This window comes from Callionymus lyra, chromosome 13 (genome assembly GCF_982586985.1).
Source record: "Callionymus lyra chromosome 13, fCalLyr1.hap1.1, whole genome shotgun sequence".
Taxonomy (NCBI): domain Eukaryota; kingdom Metazoa; phylum Chordata; class Actinopteri; order Syngnathiformes; family Callionymidae; genus Callionymus; species Callionymus lyra.
In genome coordinates, this window is record NC_141830.1 from 14,254,132 (window position 1) to 14,266,371 (window position 12,240).

General features: G+C 39.7%; 1 protein-coding gene across 2 annotated transcripts in view; it reads left to right on the forward strand.

Moving 5' to 3' along the window:
* The first annotated feature begins 870 nt into the window (after positions 1–870).
* Positions 871–12,240, forward strand: part of snap25a (synaptosome associated protein 25a) — a 32,068-nt gene continuing 20,698 nt past the window's right edge. Inside the window, exon 1 of one of the 2 annotated variants that reach the window (XM_087806186.1) lies at positions 871–998. The gene's annotated coding sequence lies outside the window, so the exon portion shown is untranslated. The remainder of the gene's footprint in view (positions 999–12,240) is intronic. The other variant, XM_087806185.1, reaches the window with a different exon arrangement.

Genomic DNA, 12,240 nt, shown 5'->3' on the forward strand with positions numbered 1-12,240 from the left:
TGTTATACTCCTGCTGCTGAAAACGCACCTGTAAGTATATGAATATTATTATTATTATTATATATATATATATGCATATATATATGACGTAACTTCCATTTAAAACGTCATTGGATGGAACCGTTTAGTAAACGGGTAGTTTAGTGTCCATCGAACCATACTCAGTTTTCTGGGCGTTTTAGTACGTCAATTTAGTGTGAATAATCGCACACTAAGAATTGAGACGCACTTACGCACTAAAAATACTAACTTTGAGTACGCTAGTATGCGATTTGAGACACAGTACAGGTTTCAAAGTTGGCTTCTATATCAATGTGGATGAATTGACAAAACACTCAGAAGAAGATATTGAAAAAATAAAATACATTTTCAAAACCCTTTTAATTAATACAAGTAAATATTTTTGCTCTAGCTTTGATGTACACTGTACATTTAAAAAAATGTTAGGCTTCTGTTTGTTAACGTAAATATATGCGACACATACTAATGTTTTTTAAGTATACGTTTAAATAGTCATTAAGTTTGACTTACAGAAAACCTAGAGCAAAGCAGGGCGACCACATTTTAGATTGTACAGTTAATTTGTTTTATTAGACGAACACTAACGCTTCCAAAACAACCAGCATCATCATCACTTTTGCTGCAGAGCTCCATCCTAATAATGTACACTCACTAGTGAAATATGCTCATTCATGCAAACAATTGACAGAAAGAAAACAAACATTGTTTATATCCAAAGTCCAGACTCCTCAACACTCCCTCTCTTTCCACACTGACAGATATCTATTAAAAGCCCAGTGCTGACGTCAAAAGTGGCCGCCATCTTTGAGGAGAACTGCACTGCTTCCCCCCATTGATGAAGAAGTGAGGAGCGCAGTGCCTTTGCAGCATCACTGGGAGAGAGAGAGAACAGAGAGAGAGACAGAGAAAGAGAGAGGCGGCGAGAGCTGGAGACATTTCCTCCCAAACTGACGGCAGGAGGACCACAACAGGCTCAGGTAAGACCAGGACCGTCTTTTTCCGGGAACTGCGCATTATATTATTATTATAGTCTTGATCGATTGATCCTTTTTTTTAACAGGTTCTTGTTAAGAATACTTGCGCTTTAGTGAAGATACAATCGTTTTTTTGTTGTGTGTGTGAGAGAAAGAAGGTGTTTGGAAATGACGCTCCTGAAGGGATGGATGAGATGTTGCGCTATAATGCGCATGTTGAATGTGGGCGTTCACTGCGCCTGAGCACCTTGAAGAGACGCTGGAGGTGAAACATGTTCTCGTCCAGCATCTGTTCGCAGACGCTTCGTTTTGCAAGATCAAGATAATCGACAGGAAAAGAGGGAGAAAAAAAATCTGACGCAAAAAAAAATCGAGATCGGATCGTAAAACTGCGCCACAGTGAAGTTGGTAAACATCAGGACGACACCCGTGAACGCATCATTTGTGCGCCTTTTTTTAAATGACTCAGATATATGGATGTGAAGCACAAAAGGCTCCACTATAGTTGCGTGGGTGGACCGGTGGAAACCCGCACTGTGACTCCCCCAAAACCCCCTCCCACCCTTCTAAACGTCCCCCCGACACGACCCCCGCTTGATCGATCAAAGATGGCGGTATTGATCAGGTGACGAAAGCGATCGCGATGAGAAATGTTATATATATATTTTTTAACTTTTTTGGCCAATAGTCATTTATCCAATTAATTTAATTACATTTCAGCAGCTAGTTTAATAATACGTTAAAATGTTCCTTTTTTAAAAATAATATATCTTTAGGCGAAATAAAACAAAAACTGCTTTGTTTGATTGAAGAGTATATTTGTTTGTGGTCATAGTGTTCGAATCGTTCCCTATTGTGTTTTTTTCGATGAATAATTAATGTCACGATTTGTTTTCTGCAAAAGAAAATAAATATTCAAGATTCAAAGCGTTTATTGTCATAGGTACTACGTACCATGAAATTCTTACTTTGTACCCCCAACAAAAGTGCACAGTAAAAATAATCATATATATATCTATATATATACATACATATATAAATAACTATATATACATTATATACATATTAAAGTGAAAACCGTTACTTTAACTCATCAGATTGATAATCAGAGAAACCAATCATTCCACTTTTTTTTACTTGTAAATAGAGGTAAATTTAAATGTTTTAAATGTATCACATTGGTACAAAGTTATTAAAACATGCGACATGAGGACAGAAAACTATTGAATATTCAGGTCGGCAGATGAACTTGACCTCATCAGACACGTTTACCATCTTCATCAATGCATGAATAATACGTCTAGAACGGTCAACTGGGGTTCGACTCCCAATCCGAGCCTGAACTCAAGTCTAGTACGAAGATCTACAGCAGTGAGGCGAGAAACATTCACCATCCATCGTATGGTTGGCGACTGAAGAAGTCGTACCTGGGGCTGATTCTGCAGCGACTGTGACGCAGACGAATATCGAGGCGTTCGTTTTCAAGGGAAGCACACGTGTCACGATCACCACCTCCTGATTGTGGCTCGATAATTTGATGTTACTATGTCGCACATATATTCAACACACTGCATTTCTGCTGCTCGTGTGGATGGATGGAGACACTTGGCTCGATCGGAGGTGTTGACGGCGTCAGGCCCACAGCTTCCTGCCACCGCGGTGACTCACGGCCACGTCACCCTGCGGGGCGATTGTTTCTGAGAAACACCCCGGTTACTCTTCCACCCACTTCATTGTACAGTCCTGGGTCTGAGCCAGAGCCTATATCTGATCGATGCTGGAGACTTGTGCGCAGTGCACGTCTCAATGCAGGTTCGAGTCCACGCAGCTGCTGCTCTGACGCCACCTGAGTCGACTCAATGGTTGTCTTTGTTACGATCGAACCTCACAGCATGGAGAGGAAGTTCTCCCAAAACTCTCAAGTCATCTTGTCATGTATTCCAACAGTTGATTGTTGGATTTGAAGTTCTGATAAACAAGAGGGATGTGTGACCTTCTTGAAGATGTTGTTTTTAATGGGATCTAGTAAAATCATGTTGACGGATCAGTTGTATATCATTGGTTCTGTTTTATATATATTGTATATATGTTTTTATGTATTCAGATATTATAACTATAATAGTCCTTTACACGTCAGGAAAGGCTCTTCATGTTCCTGGGAAACACTTTTGGCTCCATATCAAAGATAGTAGCTCATAAATGAGTCTTTAAATCAAATGAATTGGCTTCCATTAGTCCATGCATGGAACAGCAGTATCACGTTGATGCCAGGTTGAGATTAGATAAACATGCAGGCATTTACTTTTCATTTTAGAGTTTTAAGAGCAGAGGCTTAAATCTGACTCTTCTGACAATGCAAGTTAAGTTACAACACCTTGTTATTAATGCATTATTATGCCGTTTAAGGCAGTCTAGATGGGCAGAAGAAGGTTGCCGGTTTGCTTCCAGGTTGGGAGGGATCCCACTTGTGACCTTTATGAGTTTTTATGCTCTCTGTGTTGCGTGGGTTTACTCCGGGAACTCCGGTTTCCTCCCACAGTCCAAAAACATAAAGAGGTTGATTGGGAACTTGTACTTGGGGAAAATGTCCCTAGGTATGAGTGTGTGTGTGAATGGTTGTATGTCTTTGTCAGCGACCTGTCCAGGGTGTCCCCTGCCTCTCACCCGTATAATCTGGGATAGACTCCAGCCCCCCCTGGGACTCCATAAGGGATTGAATGTTAAAGTGAATGAATGAATAACTTTAGACAAAATTGTATAAAAGCACTTTATTTACATTGGGTTTTTTTCAACTTTATATGAACAGAAATACAATCAAAAAGACAAATGGAAAGAAGGAACAGGGAGTTATAAAATGAGGGCAACATTATTACAGTGGAAGGGCTGCATCTGGGGCCCAGAACTTGTCTGGTTTAAAGATAATCTAAGGCAGATTGATGTTGAATGAGGTTAGAAATATTCAAAGATGAAGTTCACTTCAATATCATGACCCCTGAAAATCTGTGTTTGTAGTTCCACCTCCAACATACGTTGATAAAGAAGTCTCTCACCGTGTGTCGCCGGTTCCTCACCTTTACTCCAACTACAGCTGCGAGCCTCAGAGGTCAGAAGCCAATGATGCCTTCAGGAAACCATACGTCCCAATCGATTGAAACGAGGCCATGGATGTGTTACGCGGGTGTTTGAGGACACGTTTACATCATGTTGTTGTGTGTTGTTGTAAAGTCAAACACACAAGGTTGAAAGTGAGAGGGGCTCATGTGCTTCTCCTTGTTACACAAACTCTGGATTCTTGTCAAACGTGAGTCCATAGTATTGAGCCAGAGTCACATTTTCAACTCGTTCATTAGTCGGTTTAGCCTTCTCTGCCATCTGTCCTCTCCTCCTCTCTCTCCCTTCTAACTGGGTCAGAACACAACTTTGATTAAGCAAATTTAGACGACCAAGAGGAAAGAAGGGAAACGGTTAAACACGCGGGCGGATTAAATACAATTTATGATAGACAAACATTGGCTTTGAGGCGTTTTTTTCCTGCATGTCATCAGTTTAAATGATGGATCTTGAAGCTAGAATATGAAGCTCAGAAGATGGCGCATAGATGAGGATTAGCACCCATTATTTTTTCCCAATCAACCTCGCCCGAAGACACTGGGATAGCCCCAGTAGCCCCATATGGGAATAAGCGGTAGAAAATGGATGGTTGGATAATTTTTTTCAATGTTCTCTTTAAAGAATTGTTGTCAATGAAAAAAAACGAATAAGAAAAAATACACACAAATAAAATATATATATATATATAATATAAAATATATCGCTAAACTTCTCCCCTGCGAGGACACATTTCTAAGAGAAAAAATGTTTCTTGAGTGAGGGGACAAGAGTGGGAGCTGAAGCTAATAACTCTGCTGAAGAAAGAGCTGAGCCAAGAGAAGTATCTGTGATGAGTTTCCCCGCTGGAGGCCGAGGCAGGATTGAGTGTTGGAGGCTGATGAAGACCGGGATGGTGCAGGTCCTCAGAGAGGTGCATTTGATGAGTGTTACATGCAGGTGGATTGTTTTCCTCCACAGCAGCAGACGCAAGATGAGACAAGAAATGATCCTTTTTCTTCTTCAAAAACCCGCCTCCACCGAACTGAAGCTTCCATTTCCTGGATAAAAGCATGCGTTGGACGTTTTATCCCTGCTTCAGCGAAGCTTAAAGGCGGCAATTAATCTGCCCGGGTCAACATGAATGAGAACCCCCCCTCGCTCTCTAGATCACGGCACATTGTGCGCTCAGGTGAACGACGTCCGTCATGTGCCAACAAGCCAGAGCGTGGACCCCCGAGATAGTCTCGATCCACGGGGCAGGAGTCTGTTGTCGCTGGGTAATTTATGGTGCTGCAGTGCAGCTGACGGAGGCCGTCGCCGCACGTTTGCTTCTGAGAGGGAAATATTCGGTGGTTTTCTGTACCGTGAGATTCGTCACGTATCACACTTGCACACGTGTGGCTCTACAACATGGCGAGGTCCGCGTGTGTGTATCAGCGCGTCTGGTGTGATTCATTATGTATCATCCATCTGTTCGCAGCCGCCAACCAAAATATTTGCTACTGTGCTGCGATATGAACGCTTTTGTTTTTCATCACCCCACGATGCTGTTTCATGATTGAATTAAACCATCATCTGAGACGCTTTACCGTCTCTAGTCTACATTATTATGACAAATGTTGTGTTGTTTGTGTGCGAGAAATTATAATTTAAACTTATTTGGTTCTATGTATGGTACGTTTGTTAACATTCTAGCATTATTGTCATTATTTTATATATTTAGAAATAATGTTTTCCGTCCTGTTGATTTTCTTTTTATTGTCAATCCATTATATCTTCTTTAAATTAGCAAAAGTAAATGTAATCTCCTAACATTTGGTATCATTTATTCATTCGCTGTTTCTATCAGCGGGGTCTCGAGGGTCAGTCCCTCACAGAACTCAGTAGAGTACAGGAACAATTTATAGAATTCTAAATCAATCAATCAATTAAATCTACTGCTAATGATTTTCAAATCCATGCAAACAAGGGGAGAACATTCACTTTATTTTCCTGCAACCTTTTCTGCAATTTTATTATTAATTAAATGTTATTTATTTAGTTTACTTTATCTTACTGGTAAACTTTATTATTAGCAACAACTCACTTTAAATGTATATATTTAAAAAGATTGTTTAAATGATGTAATCCCCACCATGATTTCCACGACAACATTTTGTTGTATTAAACCATATTACAATACTTAAGGTTTTTTGTCTTTCACACGTATAATAAAGTAAGTTTACTGTATAATAAAATATTTAGAGACGGTGTGATTAAGTTATGTGTTTTCTGGTATGGCATAATTGCTTTTTAATGATGTTGTTGTTTTTATGAGCGCTCTAATGTTTAAATGCTCCTGTGTGACTCCATCCGTTGTGTATTCGAGTGCGACTCAATTTCAGACATCGAGCAGTTGGGATTAGCAATGAACCTCTGGGATCATCGGCTGCTCTCCCCGTATTCACAATTACTTTCTACATGACGGACAGACGGAGGCATTATTGTTTGACGAGCTAAAACGTTGATTCTTTAGTTGTTCTTGAAGGGCTTTCTTTCTGAAAGACTGTTCAATTATGCATTACCTGACTTTATATACCACTTATCTGAATATAAATAATGGAAAAAACAAGGATAAAGCATGTTAATATGATATAAAGGATCTTTATTTGGAAATGGCTTCCCAATCAAATGTTTAGGGTGTTTAAAAAAAAAAAAAGAAATCTGAGAAATCTGTTTATTGACAGTAATTTAAAAAAAAAAAAAAAAAAAAAACAGGATTTTCTTTTTGTGTTCTTGTCGAAACCATAATTTATCTCAATGTATATCATAAAAAGAAAAAAATGGTTAAAACATGTCAATATGATCCATTCAAAATGTTTGTTTTGATGAGAAATAGTTTATTGCCAATGAAATAGCCTTGAAAATTAGAACATGTTTTACAGGAAGAACCGATACAATTTAAATTAAGAGTTAATGCTCATGTGTCGATCTGTCTACCTTTGTCCAGGTCTGTTTCTGTCGACAAAATAGTAGCATTAGTTTCAAGCTCAGTCTGTAACTACAACATCAGGACCACCATTTGTGCTAACTGATGGAAAATCGAGATTAGTCTTCTGCATATGCACTTTTGATGCAACCTTTCCAGTGTGTCCCCGGCAGACTTCGCTTTGCTGCGATGACAAACAGGTGATGAAAGCCAGTTTGATCTCATATACATCCACTCTGTGACCTGAGACAAAAGCTGCATTTGTTGATGTGAATTCAACATCTGAGCTCATCCATCCATCTCCCCCTGCAGCCAAAGCACACCCCCCCATCCCCCCCGACATGTCTGGCCTCTCAGCTGTCACATCCATGCAGCCACACAGTGGTTCGTAACAGCAGCGCGGGCGTAAACGCTGCTCGCGGCGCTCCTGTAGGTGTTACGATGATGAAGCATCCAGGGAGAGAGCAGAGGTGACCGTGAGCGCTGAAGGGCGTTGGCCCCTGTTTATACAGCATGCGTATGAATCGTCCTTCAACACAACACAGGTTGTTGTGTTTTTTTTAGGATGATTTACCGTAGAAAACCTTGCTTTTGTGTTGTCTACATATATAATGGTCTTGAAGGAGGCAGCCTAAGAGGAAGCATCAGCTCTCACCCTCCTGGTCTCTATCGCTCAGAGTGGACACACAGATCATCTTGTGGTTCTTCCTGACATGTGGCAGCCACACTTAGAGACTTAAGAGTCAGCCTGGATGTGGTTTTGGGGGGAGCGTGAATATGACTAGTGAGCAAATTAGATTTCACATGGTGGTGGTTCATGTCGTGGGGGCAGCAGCCACTGGAGCACAGAGGCCGCCAGTTGCCTCTATAGCTGCATCAAAATATTATATTTTAATATTTATTTTAATGTTTATGTTCTAGCAACAGTCTTCCACTTATGAAATTGAAACCATATTCTTAGAATTAGAAATAAGACGCCTGAACAAACTATTCTCCTCTTAAAATGTCTTTTTTTTTTAATACCAGAAGTTGCCGAAAGTTCAGTCGACTTATGATTTCCATTAATATGATACATTACACAAAACGGTTGACCAATGAAAGAAGACTTATAAATATCACATGATTAAAGCAAAAATGGCAAACAAAACAGAGAAAAATGTTATACCTATTCGTTTGTTGTTTTTCAGTTTCTCCCTAAAACGTAAGCTGAGTCGTAAACGTAAACGTCATCCCAGCTTTTTCTGTTTATCTGCTCATATTCCCCCTTCGTGTCTTGATCCATACTCCCCTCAGGGGTGAACAAGATCAATAAAGAACAATGTGATGGTTTGTAATGGTGGCTGGTGACGTTTGAGTTTCGTCGTCCTCACAGCTAACTGGGACGTGCTCTGAGTTAAACAATGAGGTGAGGTTTAGTTGATTTGAATGTTCAGAGTTGAAGATTATAAATGTATCCTGAAACCTCATAAGCTGTTTCCTTAACATTTTATTTATAATTTCAGAAAATCTAGCAAGTCTAGCTAGCCTGTATAGCTAGCTAGCTAGTATAGGACATGTATTTACCACTAGCTTAAATGCTACATTGAAACATCCAGTTGCTACAACAATGCGGGTCATTTCACCTAAAAGCGTACAATATAAAATGCTAATTTCCAAATGTTACCATCAGTATGTAAGTAAGTAAGTAATTTATATTTGTAGAGCGGTTTTCCAGACCAGGGTCACAAAGCAGATAAACGATAAAAACAATACACAATAAAATATATGCTTAAAAGATCAAGACGACACCGAGACAAACACAGGAGTCTCAGAAAATCATGGAACAACCTGTATGAATAAAAATGTAAAACAGATTTCATAAAAGTATCTGCGTAATTGTTCGTAGTCCTAGATTAGCAGTATCTTTCATGTCCCTTGTTGTGCTTGGAACATTTGGTTTAAAGATCTAGAAATTGCACGTATGTCAACGTCAAAATGAGTCTTAAGCTAAAGCTCTAAACTGACCGACAAGTGGTTATTTGATTTCCTTAAGTTTCTGCACTGAAGAAATCTGTTTTGAGACGAGAACAAGCTCATCTCATGAAAGACGTTTTGATGGACATTTGTTAAAATATGCAGTTTGAGCTGGTTTTCATCGAGACAAACGTTATCTGCGTTGTTGTTGATGTTATGTTCTGTCAGTATCAGTTTGGAGCTAAATGGTTTGCGTGAGATAGCTTGGCTAAGGGAGAAGTGAATCACTGAATCTGATGTTATTTTTAGAAACATGTAGAATATATTTGGTTTGTAAAAGATTTTTAATGAGGAAACTTTAATAAAGCATTTGTTTGAATGTGGAGACAAACTAGAGTCCACATTTAAGAATATACATGTTTTTGTTGTATGGCCAGATGTACTTGCTCACTACAACTACTCAAACAAAAAGTCTCTCCTTGGAACGAAAGTATTTTACTTGAACCAAATACTCAATGGTACTTATTAAGCCAGCAATGCTACAACTATTACTTAATCAATGGATGCATACAGTCAATGCTTTTAGAGTAACTTTAAGTATAAAATGTCGTCATCCTCTTATGTTGAGAGATCTCGACTCCATCCTCAGTCTGTGAACACTGGATGATTGTTAAGGTAATAAAAAAATAAAAATAAAAAGACATGAAATGTTCTCCACATGCATGTCAAAGTGCATCAGTGAATACATCATTAGTTAAGGAAAATATTCTAGTTCTTTTAGTACAAAAGTAGTTTTTACTACCAAAGTTCAAGATTTTATTTTATTCATCTCATTTCATTTTATCATTTATTTTTATTTGATCCATTCTACTCTGAACTGTGGAGAGCACACAAAAGTTAATAGGGAAGAATAAATCAAGATTGACTGAGTACAAACAGTGTTTCACAGAGGAGTGGGACAATGGTTACTATTGTAGCAGCCTTTTGGTTGAATACTTACATTGTACTCTACATTAGAAATAGCATAAGAAGTGCGACGGTTAGTTGTTTAAAAGTACACAGTGGGTGTAAAGCAGTACTGCCTTGCATTATTTACCTCTTATCAAAGGATGGGGTCTTGGGGGGTTGCAAGTAGTCACAGGCGTTCTTCTGCCCAGATCTAGCTCTTCTAGATAGACACAGAGGTATTATCAGACCAGGTTAGAGACTCAGCCTCTCCACAGTGACAGGGAAACGATAGACCAGCTCTTCACGCTCTCAATAATTGTCTTATACAGGAAGCCAAACATTTCCGTTGTGTCAGTTATGGACGGGGAAAGTGTTTCGCTGTATTCTGATAATGGCTTTAAACTGAGCGATAACCGTCCGGCTCACATACATCACATCGCACTTTTAAATGAAATCTACCGTTAATCATAGAGGAGCCGTCGCATCGGGTCGGCATCGTAAAAGTTCTCCTGCATGTGGAGGCAGGTTTATGGGTTCAGTGCAGGGGCTGATGCAGATTTTAATAAGTCAGGACGTGAGTCCTCGCCTTCCAGCTTGGCTGTTGTATTCTTTTATTGCCTCCCTGTTGACTCTGGGTCAAAAGGTCTCCTTGGTTACTGTTTCCTGCCGCTACTGTCAACACGGGTGTTGCCCGCCATGAGGAGGTGGTGGACAATTCAGAGGGAAAAGGAGATCGTCGCTGCAGAAGCAGATAAATCAAGGTGTGTTTGTTTATACCAGACAATGATGACGGATGGGTTTTCATAGATGTTTATTTCACGTGCCGGTGACGCGTCTTTGAAGCAACATACAGTAGAAGTCTAGGAAAATAATCGAAGAATAGAGCTTTATATCGGCTTTAGCAGCAAACATTGAATCATCATTCAACCTCCAGACACATTCATGTCCTCGGAGGGGGGCGGGGGGGCTGCAATTCACGGGTGACAGAGCAGCACATAACTCAAAGGTCATCGTTTGAGTCGCTGGAACGCAATATCCTCCTGGTCATTCAAATCTGTCTCGGCACGCTCAATTACTGCAAAATGGCCTGTTTTCTCTGCAGTAGTGCAACAATGCATTATCCCTCACCTCACATCACAGCCTTTAGATGTGAGCTGCTCTGATGGAGTTATATTTTGATTCGATAACAAGTCAAACACTGTGATTTACTGAAAGTGATGGTATCGTGCAAGAACCTTCACCTATCTCTGCTTCCAGTTTTGTAACTAGTCATCATGACAAGCTGCAAATACAAAGGTTATGAAAGAAAAAGGCTTCTTTTGAACATCTTTAGTAACTGTCTTTCTTTATCAACTCTTCTTGGAAGTATTAATGTTACACAGTTAAAATCACAGTAGAAAATAAAACATACCTTGATGCAATGATTCATGTGTCAAAGATGAGATGATTTCATGTTTTTCCAATTTACCATCTGGATCTATGATCCATCACTTTCAGAGCAACAGAAATCCAGAGATGATCCATCATAAAAAACATCAGGAAATATAAACTTGAATAAAGTAAACAACAAGAACTATTTTGGAGGGACGGCTGCAGGACTACAGAGTGAATCTTTGATTTCATAATCTCTCGTAAATCAGGAATAAGGTTTTTTTCTGGGGACATTGAAGAGTAATTGAGATTATTTTATAATCCACATTGGTCAAACACAAGGAAAAGTGTTGGCGTAAACGGTGACCCCATTATAATAATACCTGCATTAAGTTGACTTCTTGAAGCACATTCACAACAGAGGCTGCGTCAGAAGAAATGTCCCAGAAGTGTTTTAATGCCGAGGTCAGCTTCCTTGCAAAACGTGGAGCTGTTAATTGAGAAATAAAGTAGAAGGTCACGGCGGCCTGGAAGTATTAATTGATGGGGTTTGGTTACATAAACGACAGGGCCGGGCTGGATCTGCCTTCAGTGGCTTAGGAGTGGCGAGATGAAGCACTGCACCGTCTACATCCAGATTTATGTAACATGGCCGACGCTGTAGAAAAAAGACACAGAGCGAGAGTTGAAGGATGTTCATCACACTGATAGAGCTAAGAAAACCTCAAAATAATTCTTGCAGTAATGTTATTAAGTGCTTCATGGTTTGTGTTAATGTGCTTGTGTCATGTTGGTCTTTACAAGTTCGATCTGTGTGTGTGTGTGTGTGTGTGTGTGTGTGTGTGTGTGTGTGTGTGTGTGTGTGTGTGGGGGGGTGTGTGTGTGTGTGTGATGAAGCCTTACTAGTCAGAATCA